This window comes from Aegilops tauschii, chromosome 5, assembly GCF_002575655.3.
Source record: "Aegilops tauschii subsp. strangulata cultivar AL8/78 chromosome 5, Aet v6.0, whole genome shotgun sequence".
NCBI classification, from domain to species: domain Eukaryota; kingdom Viridiplantae; phylum Streptophyta; class Magnoliopsida; order Poales; family Poaceae; genus Aegilops; species Aegilops tauschii.
This window is the reverse complement of record NC_053039.3, coordinates 192,215,512-192,224,743: the sequence shown is the minus strand read 5'-3', so window position 1 is coordinate 192,224,743 and position 9,232 is coordinate 192,215,512. Positions and strand designations below refer to the sequence as shown.

Below are 9,232 nucleotides of genomic sequence, written 5' to 3'. Positions count from 1 at the left end.
AGCAGTTTTGAAAATGGTGCGGCATACGACGTGTGGCAGCGAGCGTTTTTTCACTTTATTTCTAAACCGCTCGTCGGAATGAAACAAATGATACACCGTTGAAAAGATATCATCTAGGCGCATCTTTTTTATATCTATTATTTTCTCTAATTCGTTACGGTTTAAGGGCAGTTTCAAATTTACTAAATCGCGGAACTCTGTTTTTCAAAAAAAATCAAATTTGGTACCGTTTCTGCTCTAGTTTTTGAACCGTTTGTCGAAACGAGGCGTGTGATACGCCGTTGGAAAGCTACGGACGAGGCGCAACTTTCATATGTTGAAATGTTTTTGAGATTCCTTACGGTTTTAAGTGAATTTTGAAAATCGTGCGGCGAATGACGAGTGACAACGGCCGTTTTTTCGTACATTTTTTCAAACCGCTCGGCGAAATGATGCAAATGATACATCGTCGGAAAGATATCGACGAGGCGCATCTTTTTCATGTAGAACACGCTCTCTAATTCCTTACGGTTTAAGAGCAATTTTAAAATTACTAAAATGCGGATACTCTGTTTTTCGCGACACCAAAACCGACGTGTGTACTGCATCAGACAGAAGAACGCACTGCTTCGGACAAAAACTGCACTGCATCAGACAGTCAAGCGAACTTCATGATTTGTCTTATCGGGCGTAAATTTTCTTAGATGAGCTTTTTTGTGAGTTTTTGTTGTCATTTTTTTATGAACGACAAAAGAACGCACTACTTTGGACGGAAAGCCGCACTGCATCAGACAGTCGAGCAAACTTCATGATTTGTCTTGTCGGGCGTAAATTTTCTCAGATGAGCTTTTTGTGAGTTTTTGTTGTCATTTTTTTATGAAATACAGAAGAACGCACTGCTTCGGACGGAAAACCGCACTGCATCAGAGAGTCCAGCGAACTTCATGATTTTCTTGTCGGGCGTAAATTTTCTCAGATAAGCTTTTGTGAACGACAGAAGAACGCACTGCTTCGGATGGAAAATCGCACTCCATCAGACAGTCAAGCGAACTTCATGATTTTTTTTTGTTGGACGTAATTTATCTCGAACGAGTTTTTGTTTTCCTTTTTTAAAAACATTTATTATGAACCACAGTGGACTGTAGAGACGAGTGCAAATGAACCACAACATACATGGAAGTGAACCGCACTACTATTTTTTGTTTCGCTAATTTTTTTCACACTTCCACGCTTTGTGCAAGTGAGCAGCATCACTCTCAAAAGTGAACCACATCTGAGGACCAAACACACTGCATGCAATGAGTAGCGAGCTTCTTCTGAAGGTGTTTTGTTTCGGAGTACCAAGTGAACCTCAAAGGAGTTTTATAGCGAACTGCGTGACAGAATAAAGTGAGCTTCAAAACATACATGTCCACTCATTATTTTCACATAGCCACGCAACCATCCGGTACACAGCAGAATCAACAACACAAGTACCCAACCGAACTACACTAGGGCAAAAACTATACAAATTGACCATCCATTCTTACTAGTCTTTCTCTTTGCGTTCCTCATAAACAACAAAATGGACTTCAAATGAACATTAATATTCTCTTCTCTTTTCTTACTGAGTGCACTGCAAATGATTTCTAGAAGAAAAAAAGAGTGAGCTGCAAAACAACTCACGTCAGCGATGAGGGACTGCAGTATGGTCACCGGCAAAACGCACGACATGCATCATTAGCTGGCGAACCCCAAGTGCACACTAGAGGAGCTACATGTTTTGCGAAGTGAACCTTATAATTTTTTAATTTTTTTCATAGGCGCAAGTGTACCATATTATCAATGTTAGTGTGCTTCATCACACGGGAAAGCGCACTGCAATGTCATGAGAGAGGACTGCAAACGATTCTTTTTGTTATTTTTCTAAACAAAAAGAAATGCATAGTACAATGAAGTGACCTCTCCAAAAAAAGAAAAAGACGTGTATAGTACAGTGGAGAGAACCTCTCCACACAATAAAACTGAACTTGTTGGACAAAACTGAACCTCTCGAAACAAATTTTTATTTCCCATGTCCAATGTATATTAAGGGGGAATTGGACTGCGATACAACAGTAGTGCACTTCATGTGGGCTGGATCCCCCAAGAGTTGAGAGCATTGAACCACATCTTTCTTTCTGAGTTTAACCACACGCATTTTTATAACAATGAATTGCACCAAATGACATTTAGAGTTCTTTTACAGACTGCACCAAATGGCATTCAGTGTTCTTTTACAATGAGCTGCAGCTATCAACAAAAAAAACTTTGAGCAACGGGGCATCGAACCGAACTGCACCACCCATTTTTTCCTACAAAAAAACGTCAAATGATCCCCAAGAGCAAGAAGAATAGTGGATTGCATTTTCTACTTTGATTTCTCTACTGAAAAACACAAAAACAGTGAACTTCATCCACCAATTTTGGGTAAAGGGCATCCACACCGATTGCATTCAAACCACAGTTGACTTCATCTCGCACTTCGTTTTTTCTCTTTCGAAAAAAGGTAAACTGTAGGGAGGCGGGGATGCAGGGCTTGCGGGTTGTAGCATCATTTTTGGAGATGTGTCGTACAATCGCTCGTGTGCACTACAAAGGGGCGCCCGTGTGCACTGCAAGTGGAGATCGACCGGCCGGCGAGCAGAGGAAGCAGGGGGAGAAGGGGGAGGAAGCAATGCGGCGTCCAACCGAAGTGCACCACATTTCTTCCTGCAAAAATCAGTAAAGTGAACCTCAATAACTAACAACAGCGGGCTGCAATTTGCACTTAGATTTATCTATAGAAAACACAAAAACAATGCGCATGGGGGGTTAGCCACCGTGGTGGATGCGGCCTGGAATGCTGCTGGAACTATTCATTAGGTGGGAAGGAGCTGCTCCACCTCAGCCACCGTTTCCTGACCTCATCCTCCGGCAAGCTAGGCGGCCAGCGACGGGATCTCTTTCTTGCCTCCTCCGGCGAGGCACCGGGACGCCTGGATCCAGCCTCGAGCATCCCCGACCATCTCAGTGCGCACCACCGCATCAGGAGCCCAGATCCGATGGAGTGCAAACTGAGCTTCACGAAGCTCGGCCCGAATGAAGTGCACATCCACAAAGAACATACGTACTGCCCCCCAAACAAAGTGCACGTGGACGACCACCGAAACCACACCGCAATGTTTCTAGCCATATGCTCACATACAAGATGGGCTTCTACAGGTTCAGGGGACAACTATGGGGACGGGGAACTGCACACCCGTGTCCTCTCCACTGCTCGCCGCGGAGCCAGTGTACTTCATGAAGAGGCCCGTTGCACTACATCAACAACAACCAAAATTACCCCAAGAGGAGAGTGGAACGGTTGCTACGCCTATTGTTGATGCGTACTGCACGGTAGCCCCCCGATCCACGGGCACCCAGCAGCAGTGCACTTCCGGCCGACTTTACAATATTCACCTGCAAAACACCCAAAGGGGTAGGAGCCCGTGCGTCGCCCAAATTCGCCGTGGGAGGAGGCCGGCGGACTGCATCACCTATCTTTTCTGCAAAAAAGAGAGAGTAAAATGAACCTCAAGAGCAAAAGTACAGTGGACTGCATTTGCAATTTTATTTGTCTTCAGAAGAACACAAAATACACAAATCTCATCGACGGGAAAAACAAACTGCAGTGCACTGATTTTCCTCCAAAAATAAAAAATGAACTGCAACAATCTCAAACAATGGCGTGGTTGCCTGTTCGTCTGTGGGGAGAAAGCAGGGGAGGCTGGTGCATCGGGGTGGTTGGCGCATCGGGGCTCCCTGAAGCAGCGAGTCACCGAAGTAGGAGGCAGGGGCATCCGGCGGCAACCTGCATCGGAGGCGGCAGGACTCCCCAGATCCAAAGCAGCCGCTGACGGCGACGGTGGATCCACGTTGGATCCACGGGGGCTACTTCGATCCGGCCACTGCGATGCAACGAGAGGATGCAGGGGCAGGGAAGGCTAGATCCGGTTGTCGCGGCCTAGAAGGAGGCCACCGGGGCGGCAGGGGATAGCGATGCTTTGACACCGATGGTGCTCGTGGGCAGGTGCGTGCTGCCGGCATGGGGAGAGGCGGTAGGACGGCGACCTGCTGAAGGGTGGCGCGACGGCGGTCGGCTACCTGCGCGTTGCGTGGGGGCGGCGCCATGGGAGGTTGTGGCCGGGACGGTGGCTGGCTGGGAGGCGGCGGTGTGGGGAGAAGGTGGGGGGGTGCCGCGCCCGGGGGGGGGTCATGGCTGGGGCGGTGGCTTGCTCGGAGGCGCCGGTGCGAGAAGAAGGTGGGGTGGGGGATCGAGGAGAAGGTGGGGAGTGGGGTGCGCGTGGGTGGAGGTGGGTGGGGTGGGCTGTTTGTTTTTGTTCTGTTTGGGTGGGCGTACTGGTGTTATCAGAATAAGAGGAAGTGTTATTAGAATAAGGTCTTAAGGGATGTTATTAGAATAGACACACCTTATATATATATATTCTGCTAATATTAGCAGAATAACTATTCTGATAACACTTCCGCACTGCACGCTCAACGCAAGTGCACATCATTGTTTGAACCAAGTGTGCTGCAGTACTCACGCGAGTGAACTTCTCGCCGCAAAAAAACTACACGCTCTGTTTTTTGGTACCTTTTTTGCTCTAGTTTTTTAACCGTTTATCGGAACTAGGCGTGTAATATACCGTTGAAAAGCTACGAATTAGGCGCTACTTTGCCATGTTGAGCACTTTTCGAGCCTCACGGTTTAAGAGCCGTTTTGAAAATGGTGCGGCATACGACGTGTGGCAGCGAGCGTTTTTCACTTTTTTTCTAGACCGCTCGTCGGAATGAAACAAATGATACACCGTTGAAAATATATCATCTAGGCGCATCTTTTTCATATCTATTATTTTCTCTAATTCGTTACGGTTTAAGAGCAGTTTCAAATTTACTAAATCGCGGAACTCTGTTTTTCAAAAAAATTCAATTTTTTGGAACTGTTTTTGCTCTAGTTTTTGAACCATTTGTCGAAACGAGGCGTGTTATACGCCGTTGGAAAGCTACGGACGAGGCGCAACTTTCATATGTTGAAATGTTTTTGAGATTCCTTACAGTTTTAAGTGAATTTTGAAAATCGTGCGGCGAATGACGAGTGACAACGGCCGTTTTTTCATACATTTTTTCAAACCGCTCGGTGAAATGATGCAAATGATACATCATCGGAAAGATATCGACGAGGCGCATCTTTTTCATGTAGAACATGCTCTCTAATTCCTTACGGTTTAAGAGCAGTTTTAAAATTACTAAAATGCGGATACTCTGTTTTTCGCGACACCAAAACCGACGTGTGTACTGCATCAGACAGAAGAACGCACTGCTTCGGACAGAAACTGCACTGCATCAGACAGTCAAGCGAACTTCATGATTTGTCTTATCGGGCGTAAATTTTCTTAGATGAGCTTTTTTGTGAGTTTTTGTTGTCATTTTTTTATGAACGACAAAAGAACGCACTACTTTGGACGGAAAGCCGCACTGCATCTGACAGCCGAGCGAACTTCATGATTTGTCTTGTCGGGCGTAAATTTTCTCAGATGAGCTTTTTGTGAGTTTTTGTTGTCATTTTTTATGAAATACAGAAGAACGCACTGCTTCGGACGGAAAACCGCACTGCATTAGAGAGTCAAGCGAACTTCATGATTTTCTTGTCGGGCGTAAATTTACTCAGATAAGCTTTTGTGAACGACAGAAGAACGCACTGCTTCGGAGGGAAAACCGCACTCCATCAGACAGTCAAGCGAACTTCATGATTTTTTTTTTGTTGTACGTAATTTATCTCAAACGAGTTTTTGTTTTCCTTTTTTTAAAACATTTTTTATGAACCAGAGTGGACCGCAGAGATGAGTGCAAATGAACCTCAACATACATGGAAGCGAACCGCATTACTATTTTTTGTTTCGCTAATTTTTTTCACACTTCCACGCTTTGTGCAAGTGAACAACATCACTCTCAAAATTGAACCACATCTGAGGACCAAACACACTGCATGTAATGAGTAGCGAGCTTCTTTTGATGGTGTATTGTTTCGGAGTACCAAGTGAACCTCAAAGGAGTTTTATAGCGAACTGCGTGACAGAATAAAGTGAGCTTCAAAACATACATGTCCACTCATTATTTTCACATAGCCACGCAACCATCCGGTACACAGCAGAATCAACGACACAAGTACCCACTCTTACTAGTCTTTCTCTTTGCGTTCCTCATAAACAACAAAATGGACTTCAAATGAACATTAATGTTCTCTTCTCTTTTCTTACTGAGTGCACTGCAAATGATTTCTAGGGAAAAAAAAGAGTGAGCTGCAAAACTACTCACGTCAGCGATGAGGGACTGCAGTATGGTCACCGGCAAAATGTACGACATGCATCATTAGCTGGCGAACCCCAAGTGCACACTAGAGGAGCTACATGTTTTGCGAAGTGAACCTTATGATTTTTTAATTTTTTCATAGGCACAAGTGTACCATATTATCAATGTTAGTGTGCTTCATCAGACGGGAAAGCGCACTGCAATGTCATGAGAGAGGACTGCAAACGATTCTTTTTGTTATTTTTCTAAACAAAAAGAAATGCATAGTACAATGAAGCGACCTCTCCAAAAAAACAAAAAGACATGTATAGTAAAGTGGAGAGAACCTCTCCACACAATAAAACTGAACTTGTTAGATAAAAGTGAACCTCTCGAAACAAATTTTTTTCCCATGTCCAATGTATATTAAGGGGGAATTGGACTGCAATACAACAGTAGTGCACTTCATGTGGGCTGGATCCCCCAAGAGTTGAGAGCATTGAACCACATCTTTCTTTCTGAGTTTAACCACACGCATTTTTATAACAATGAATTGCACCAAATGACATTTAGAGTTCTTTTACAGACTACACCAAATGGCATTCAGTGTTCTTTTACAATGAGTTGCAGCTATCAACAAAAAAACTTTGAGCAACGGGGCATCGAACCGAACTGCACCACCCATTTTTTCCTGCAAAAAAACGTCAAATGATCCCCAAGAGCAAGAAGAATAGTGGATTGCATTTTCTACTTTGATTTCTCTACTGAAAAACACAAAAACAGTGAACTTCATCCACCAATTTTGGGTAAAGGGCATCCACACCGATTGCATTCAAACCATAGTTGACTTCATCTCGCACTTCATTTTTTCTCTTTCGAAAAAAGGTAAACTGTAGGGAGGCGGGGATGCAGGGCTTGCGGGTTGTAGCATCATTTTTGGAGATGTGTCGTACAATCGCTCGTGTGCACTACAAAGGGGCGCCCGTGTGCACTGCAAGTGGAGATCGACCGGCCGGCGAGCAGAGGAAGCAGGGGGAGAAGGGGGAGGAAGCAATGCGGCGTCCAACCGAAGTGCACCATGTTTCTTCCTGCAAAAATCAGTAAAGTGAACCTCAATAACTAACAACAGCGGGCTGCAATTTGCACTTGGATTTATCTATAGAAAACACAAAAACAATGCACATGGGGGGTGAGCCACCGTGGTGGATGCGGCCTGGAATGCTGCTGGAACTGTTCATTAGGTGGGAAGGAGCTGCTCCACCTCAGCCGCCGTTTCCTGACCTCCTCCTCCGGCGACCCAGGCGGCCAGCGACGGGATCCCATTCTTGCCTCCTCCGGCGAGGCACCGGGACGCTTGGATCCAGCCTCGAGCATCCCCGACCGTCTCAGTGCGCACCACCGCATCAGGAGCCCGGATCCGATGGATCCTTTGGAAAAGCGGGTGGCGCATCGAGGCTTCGAGAAGTAGCGGCGTGATGTGGTGGGGGAGGGAGATTGGAGGAGCTGGAGGGGGACGGTCACCATTGGGGAAGAGGACAGACTGCAAAGCCGCACGTACTGGACCGCAGGCCACGCGCCACCGGACTATGGTTCGCCAAGGCTGCAGATCGACGGTAGTAGAAGAGGAATCAGGGCGCCAGCGCGTGAGGAGGGCTGGGCTGGTCTGAGGGCGGGGCTGGTCTGGTGCCTATAGGAGCAGAAGAGGACGGGGTCACCTGGTGAGCAAGGAGGAGGAGCACGTCGACCACGGGGCGAGGACGTGCGTTAGGCGCGAGGCTACAATCTGTCGTGGTGAGGTAGCTCCGGGCGAGCCCTTCTGTCTTAGGCAAGGCCATGTATCGAGGCGGATTCGGTCAAACGGGGCCGGATCCAGGCGCCGATCTGGTGGTTCGATGGGATTGAGCGGGATCCCGATGGCGGCGGCGGGGTGATATCCATCGGGGAGGGTGAAGGTGGGGAGTGTGGGCGGTGGCTCGAGTGGGTGCGCCGTGCCAGAGAAGGTGGGCGGCGGATCGGGTGGGTGCGCTGCCGCGGAAGAAGGGGAGGGGATGGGCCTGCGAGGGGGAAGAAGGTGGTCGGGAGGAGGCAGCTGGAGTGGATCCTGGGCCCCGACGGGGATGAAGGGGGGTGGGAAGGATGGAGCACCGGGTAGGGTGTTAGCTGAATAATAACAGTCTTTGCAGAATAAGAGTCTTAAGGGTGTTATTAGAATAGACCCACCCTATATATATACAGCCGGTCTATTCTGCTAATATTAGCAGAATAGTTATTCTGATAACACTTCCGCACTGCACTCTGAACAGAAGCGAACTGCATCGTCTTTACGTTGGGCACTACAATGCTTCACGGGCGAACTGCTTCATTTTCTGGTGTTCCGCCCGCGTTTTCTGTGTGGAATCGGGTGTTGCGGGGTGATTTAGTTTGTCTCTGTATCTCATTTTACCTTTATTCTTTCGAATTTACAGGAAAATCTACTATAATGCTTGCAAATCGAGGGATTTGGTGGACGAGCTTTCTCTGATCGTTCGTGTTCGCTTCAGATGCGATTTTTTTGTGCTCGGATGTTGTTCCTTAGTAGGAATTCTTTGATTGCGTTCTTTTTAATTGGTCCGTTCACTCTATAATTTGTTAATTTTTAGGAATTAGTTTTCAATTCCTGTTAATTTGATTGTGCGGGCGGGTGAGCTTCATCCGCTCCTTTGTTCTTGTTGATTTTTTGGATTTTGCGCGTCCATGCATGTTTGAATATTGTAATTAATATTGGTATAGGTTTGAATTCATTGTATTGCGGGTATAATTGTCATTTTTTGAATTGCATTTTTTAAATGAAAGCTGATGTTGTTCGTCTAGTTGCCGTGACTTCCATGTAATTTTTTGCAAGGGTATTTTTCGATAGTTTAGTGGTTGGACAATTTTTAGGCGA

General features: G+C 46.4%; 1 long non-coding RNA gene across 2 annotated transcripts; it reads right to left on the bottom strand.

Moving 5' to 3' along the window:
- Positions 1-612: 612 nt before the first annotated feature.
- On the bottom strand, positions 613-4,213 carry LOC120964428 (uncharacterized). Of its 2 annotated transcripts, XR_005756645.3 has the most exons (3): positions 3,439-4,213; positions 2,820-3,297; positions 613-2,709 (listed from the first exon to the last, which is right to left on the bottom strand). It is a non-coding gene; the product is annotated as an uncharacterized lncRNA (long non-coding RNA). The 2 variants fall into 2 exon arrangements; XR_005756646.1 differs by lacking the exon at positions 613-2,709 and having other exon boundaries at positions 2,738-3,297.
- Positions 4,214-9,232: the final 5,019 nt, after the last annotated feature.